Genomic DNA, 4732 nt, shown 5'->3' with positions numbered 1-4732 from the left:
GAAGATCGGGTTATAAATCCTGCCTCAGACACACTACTGCATCAATGTGACTATTGTCCTCTCCTGGCTTCAGTTTCCTTGTATGTAAAATGGGGAAAATAATAGCACCTATAGTACAGGATTGAGATAATGCATGTAAATGCTTTTCAGACCATAAATCATTAATGATTACCTATCTATGCTTTTATCTAAGTCATTGATAAAATGTGAAATAGCGCTGGACCAAAGACAAAGATCTCTTACTGTCTCCTTCCCTTCCCCGCTCCCCAATCCAGAACCTCACTGTCCTGGCATCTCCCCTCCCCCCAACAGCCTTCTTATAACTGCTTCTCTTCCCTTCTCCTCTCAGTCATCTTGTCTCAGAGTCTGGAGCACTTTGGAGAGGAGACAAGCGAGATGCTGTTCCATCTTGCGTTCAGATTGACAGGACAGTTGTCAAATTAAGCAGCATCTGTTCCAAGTTCAATAGTGTAGGGAAAATCAAAGAGGGGAAACAGGGAGAATGAGACACAGTAGCTCCTTGGGGGCAGTCGCCAGGAGGCTCAGAACCTCCAGCCTCTCGGAGCAAGCACAGGGATCTCGGGCTGAGCCAAAACAACAAATAAACAAATGACAACAAAAAGTTATGACATTGAAACCTTAAATTGTATGAAGCCTTTCTTCTGACCCAGAGAGGATCTTCTGACCCCTAGCCTGGTCCTGTCTTGGGCTGGAGGGAAGGAGATATATTGAAGGACAGAAGAAGAGATATAGATTCATAAAAAGAGAGAACCCAGAAATACAAGAGAAGGCAGAATCATAGAGAAAGAGGAGAGGGAACAGAATAAGCATTTATTAAGTACCTACTATATGCAGGCACTGTGCTAAGCGTTTGTACAGATGTTTCTTATGTCATCCTCACAATAATCCTGGGAGATAGATATTATGATCCTCATTTTACGGTTGGGGGAACTGGAGCAGACAGTGGCTAAGTGACTTGCCTAGGATCACACAGCTAGTAAATATCTGAGACCAGAATTGAACTGAGGTTTTTCTGACTTCAAAACCAAAACACTATCCACTGTATCACTTAGAGACACAGAAGAAAAATACACAATGATACACAGAGATACATAGAGATAAGAAGGGAAAGAGACCGAGACACATGGGGAGATTGAGATAAAGAGATAGAGACAGAGATACACCAGGAAACAGTCCCACAGAGAATGACACATTCTGAGGTAGAAACACAGAGGAAAAAAACCATAGAAACAGAGATAAGGAAGTAGAGACAGAGAAGCAGAGACATATAGGTAGAGATAAAGAAGTAAAAATAAGAGAGACAGTTAAGGAGATAATTTGACGCAGAGTCAGATAAAAAGACACAGGAACAGAGAGGAGGTAGACATAGACACAGAAAGAAGACAGATGGGATCCAGAGACACAGACCTGATACTCTTGGAAGTCAGTTCTCCAGTTCTTTCATATGGAGAGACCCCATCAGAGGCACTCTATGCTTGTGTCAGATCCTGTCACATCCATCAAGAGCACCACTGTCCTTCCAGACAGCCACTGGGAACCCATGCTCAATGTTCAGCCAACATATTCAATCAGTTGCCAAGTCTTATCGTTTTCACCTTCCAATCTCTCATCCAAAGCTCTCCATTCGCACCATTCATACAGACAACTACTCCGAGAGCTCAGACTTTCACTGCCCTTCTCCTGGACCATCGAAACAACTTCCTTATTGTTCCTTCTAACTCATCTTTTCCCCCTTTAAGCCTTCCTTCAAGTAGCAGCCAAAGTGATGCCCTAAACTCGCAAAATTTCCTTCAGTGATAGAGAAACAGGACCACAGAGAGAGTCATAGAGATAGTAAGCCAGAGACAGAAATAGAAACAGAGAAGATAGAAATAGAGAAAGTGTTAGATCAGAGATATGAACTGACCTGTTTATCCAACTGCATAGGGATAGAAGGCAGTAAAGGCAGCCAGAGGCTGATGTCTCATGGGGTTTGCTATCCACAGTTGCACTCTAGCCATCGATCAATCAATCAGCAAACAGTAAGCATCTCCCCAGGCTCTGGCAGGTGCCCGGGGCTGCAGGTTTAGAGAATTGTAAAGAATGATGCAACATTCCAGTCATTCTTGACTCTACCCTTTTCCTGCCTCTAGTGTTTTACTGCTTTTTTTCCCTTAACCCTGAATTCCAGCTAAATTTGTTAATGGCTAGCTCTCTAACTTTTGTTTCCTGAGACTCCTGACCCTGGACAGTTCCTCCACTGTCCTCCCTTTGACATCAAGAACTTTTGAATTCTTTTCTTCCCTTTAAGGTCCATTCTCTATCACGAAACCTTCCTTGATGATCTTCTGTAGCTAAAAGGGGTTCTCTCTCTCTGCTTAGATCATCAGGCAGAATCATGAGCTCATTAGAACCTCAGAATTGAGCTAATCCAACCTCTTCATTTTGGAGATAAGGAAACTGAGAATCATCTTCTATAGGAGGTGTCCTCTAACCCCTTTAATTCCAGCACCATCCCTCTATTATTTTCTATTTATCCTGTTTATACCTTGCTTTGTATATATTTGTTACACGTTGTCTCTCCCATTAAGATTGTAAACTTATTGAAGCCAGGGACTGCTTTTTCCCTCTTTTTTGTATCCTCATCACTTAGCACAATGCCTGGCACACAGTAGGTGCTTAATACATGTTTATCAGTTGAGCCATTGATTTAAAAGGTAGGTGACATAGCCAGTGTCACATAGTTTATAACAGAAATTGAAAAAAGACGCTTAGCCCGTACCACATTCTAACTCTTACTACAATTTTTGTATTTTGGGCCTTTTCCTTTCACCTTTAGGGAGTGAGCTTCCTGAGAATAAGGGTTCTATGCTATTTATTTTATCAATGGATCCTTCCCAGTCTGGCTATTAGGAATATATTATTATTATATATTTATATATATATATTATATATAGGAATATAATATTATATTAGGAATATATTAGGAACAGGTGCTTAATACACGTTAGCTGAGAGAACCTCTACAGGACTAGGAAAGGCGGACCAGCACAGATCCTAGTCCCCAGCCCCGACCTTGGAGGTATAACTAATGGAGGACGACCCACGAGGATTGCTTAGGGGAGCCTAATTGTGTATATGAGCCAGGTTGCATATTCTCCATCCCTGCCTGTGTGCTCAGGGGGTACTATCTCAGAGGAAGGGAGGACCAAAAGGCTACGGCAGTCTGGGAGGGCTGCCTGAAGGAGGCAAGATCAGTTTGGGGCTCTAACGTACCAAGGAGCTTGGGTCAAGCTGAAGAGAACGAGTCCCCCGACGCTCACTGAGGAAGAAGAAAATGCAGCTGTATTATTGGGCCAGAGACGTGTCTTGTAGAGCCTTGACAAAGGGAGGACACTAATCGCAGAAAAGCAGACGCAGAGCTCCGTACCCAGACGGGCACGTGTCGGATGATGAGATTTCCTAATGTGTTTATCTCCTTAAGCTAGGGTGTATATATTAAGAGCATTTAATAACGTACTTCCATCTCATTAGAGGTCTCCAAGAAAAACACGAGCGACTATTATTCCGGGATGCTGAAGAGGGCATCCTTGGGACTCGATGGCCAATGACAGTCTTTCAACTCAGCCTCGGATGCAGGGACACCAGCGGCAGTGCCTCACTCAGCCAGCAGAGGACAGCAGAGGCACGCCGTTGGTCTCCGTGGAGCTGGGTCTCCGAGCCGCTGCCTGCTGTCCTAGCCAAGGCTGTAAACACCACCCAGAGATAACCTGGATTTGAGGGGAAGGGGGGCGAGGAAGCGGGGGTTTTGCTGGGGGGGTTGTCTGGATTCGGGGATGGGAAAGGGAGAGGTGGGAGCTGAGAGAACAGGGGAGGCCGATAAAGCTGTGGGGGAGACAGAAGGTAATTTATTGAGGGGTCGGGGGGTCAGAATCTGCAGGAATTTTGCAGAGTAAGCCCGGGGTCTCACCGCACAAAGCCCGGTCTGTTTCGCAGGGGGCTTGAGTGTACACGTGCAAGGCCGTGTCACGTGTCCACGCACATGTCTGGGGCGGAAACACCCAGCCTCGCACACACTGGGGCACGGATGTGCCCGCCTCAGACATGCACTCGCTCAGGGCATGTATGCGTGCGCGCTCAGTGTGCCCTCACACCTGGGCACGTGCCTCCGATTCCGCCCGGTTCCGGGCGCTCGTGTCTCTCTGGAGCCCGAGAACTGCCTCGAAGCCCTGAAATGCGAGGAGATCCTTTCTTTTTCCTTCTTTCCAACCCGATCAATATGCCGTGTCGGTACAGCCTCCCCAGAGACCGCGCGCTATTTCTATATGGACAGAGTCAAGTGTAGGTTTAAAAAAACCCACACTATGGAAAAAACCTTCCTTCTGCAGAATCGCAGAATATGGCACTTTTACATCTTGGGAGGGTTTGTTTGCCGTCTGCCAGTAATCCTCTTTGCTAGTGTAGAAAGCACTAGAGAGACCCGAGTGTTCCAGAATCTCTGTGCCAGGCAGCAGGATTCCCCGAGGATGAGCCGCTGTGCCGGGGTAGAGATCCTCCCTTTGTACCGGCCCCTTCTCCCTTTGATCATCTGTAGACTGTATACAGCTAACGTTTTATGCCCCGTGTTCTAACATGCAGCGCTGCAAGGTTCAAAGGATCATGGAAGGGACTTCAGAGTTTAAAGAATTATAGATTTAGACTAGGAAAGACCTTTTGTTATTGTTGTTGTTGT

At 45.8% G+C, this 4732-nt stretch overlaps 1 long non-coding RNA gene across 2 annotated transcripts; it reads right to left on the bottom strand.

Moving 5' to 3' along the window:
• Window positions 1–221: 221 nt before the first annotated feature.
• LOC127558139 (uncharacterized) lies at window positions 222–3899 on the bottom strand. 2 transcript variants are annotated; one of them, XR_007952722.1, is made up of 4 exons: window positions 3521–3899; window positions 3277–3322; window positions 1928–2078; window positions 222–584 (listed from the first exon to the last, which is right to left on the bottom strand). It is a non-coding gene; the product is annotated as an uncharacterized LOC127558139 (long non-coding RNA). The 2 variants fall into 2 exon arrangements; XR_007952721.1 differs by lacking the exon at window positions 222–584 and adding an exon at window positions 627–709.
• Between the last annotated feature and the right edge of the window lie 833 nt (window positions 3900–4732).

The sequence above is a fragment of the Antechinus flavipes genome, chromosome 3 (assembly GCF_016432865.1).
Source record: "Antechinus flavipes isolate AdamAnt ecotype Samford, QLD, Australia chromosome 3, AdamAnt_v2, whole genome shotgun sequence".
In the NCBI taxonomy this organism is placed as follows: domain Eukaryota; kingdom Metazoa; phylum Chordata; class Mammalia; order Dasyuromorphia; family Dasyuridae; genus Antechinus; species Antechinus flavipes.
The sequence above is the reverse complement of the archived record's forward strand: the minus strand, read 5'-3'. Positions and strand labels throughout refer to the sequence as shown.